Genomic DNA, 2045 nt, shown 5'->3' on the forward strand with positions numbered 1-2045 from the left:
CCCCCGTCCCCTTTGTCACGGAATCGGGCCTAACGCCCTTAAACCATCGACATATAAGAATATAGAAGTATATTTTCTTATTTTTTTCCACTTTTTTTCTAATAAAAGTGTGACAGTTTTCTAGAGATACTGATACTTAGAGCAAACTAGTATTTGAAGTATTATAATCTAGCCAGGTCCATATGTTTCTCCTAGCTCACCTGAGTTATCTTTATAAGTGAAGTAGATCCTGGTAAAACTGATTTAAATTATCTGGAGATACAGCTCAGAATACTTTCATCTCTGTTATAACATGGAGGTAGCTTTTTTTTTTCTTTTCTTTTCTTTTTTTTTCCTTTAAGTATATTTACTTTTTATGTCATTTCTCTTTTCAATTCAGCAGCTAACCCTGTAGTACTTAGCTGAAAGCATCAAATGCCTTAATTCCTGCTTTCTGAAACAAAAATGTAAGAGACAGAAATGTGACTTTCTGGGTTTCACAGTAACCCTTAGCTCAATTATGAAATAGAACAGCAAATAAACTGCTATCTGTCACTAAGTGTTGCTTTGCACATTAGTTTTCAAGGTTAGCTTTTCTGAAGTTTCAGAATTAACATTTTCTGTAAATTTTTCCTCAGTTCATATCTAATGTCTACTAAGAAGTAGTAAAAAGACTAAAAAAGTATCTAGGAGTACTGCCTCAAACAAATTGCCATCATATGTAGTATAATTACTTTTAATCCTTCATCATTTTGTACAGGCAAATTGGAGAAGAACAATATAAATACAGTATATTTCCAATCAAAATGAAAACTTGTTGAAAATCAGATAACTGAATCTCTCAAGACAGACAACTTCAATCAGTCTAAAATATGTACAGAAACAATTTATTTCCTTTTATACTGCAATATACTGTAAACAATCTATGTGGCTTTAATGGCCAAAGAAATTAAATATTGTATGATACTATTTTTAAAGAGTTTAAATTATTAATGTTCTCCAGCATCTCACTTACAGAGTCTGAAAAGAGAGATCTATTCAACATGCAGAACATGTCAGTTATAGAAGTTGCCTCTTAGCCCTCTTTCCTCATAAAGTTGGTTTAAGATGATAAGTTCGAAACACCTGAAAAAATGCTATTATCAGTGGACATCATCCACTCCCTCTGGCAAAGCAAAGATCCCATAAATACCACAATCCCATAAATAACTGAATGTTCTGCTTTCAGCTGGAACAGAGTTGATTTTCTTCATAGCATCTGGTATGATGCGATGTTTTGGCTTTAGGTGAAAAAGAATGTTGATAACACATCAAAGTTTTAGTTGTTTCTGAGCAGTGCTTCGCAGACCCAAGGATGCTTCTTGTTCTGTTTCCCAGCAAGTGGGCTGAGGAGGCACAAGGAACAGGTAGCAGACAGAATCAGAACAGATGACCTAAACTGGTCAAAGAGATGTTGGAATTGGTGAGAGGTCAGCTGCTGCTACGGAACTGGCTGGGCATCAGTTGATGGGTGGTTGCAATTGCATTGCGTATCACTTGTTTCATAAACATCTATCTACCTATCTATCTATATGGTTATCATTATTATTATTTCTCTTTTCCTTTTCTGTTTTAGGAAATAGTTTTTATCTCAGTGTATGAGTTCCACCATTCTTTCCATTCTGATTCTCTCCCCCACCACAGTGGAAGTGGGGGGAAGAGTAAACGAATGGTTGTGTGGTGCTTAGCTGCCTGCCGGGTTAAACCACATTACTGAAACGGTCAGACTATTCTATCAGTCTGTGCTATGTTGGAAATTCCACAAACATGGTGTCAATGGTTTACGGGCATTCAGCCCGGTTCCATGACGAAGGGGACGGGGGACCCATGGGCCCACAACCCGGGAAAAGGGAAAAGGGAAAAAATGGTAAGGAGATGGCCCTGAGAGCAAAGAACAGCGGCAACAATCTGAGGAGAAACAAACTAATTTACTAAATAAGATATCAGAATGCAAAACAACACACTATAATACAATATAATTACAATTTAAGCTGATAAATCCAATACAGAGAGAGAGAATGTCCCAA

Source organism: Numida meleagris, chromosome 2 (genome assembly GCF_002078875.1).
Source record: "Numida meleagris isolate 19003 breed g44 Domestic line chromosome 2, NumMel1.0, whole genome shotgun sequence".
Taxonomy (NCBI): domain Eukaryota; kingdom Metazoa; phylum Chordata; class Aves; order Galliformes; family Numididae; genus Numida; species Numida meleagris.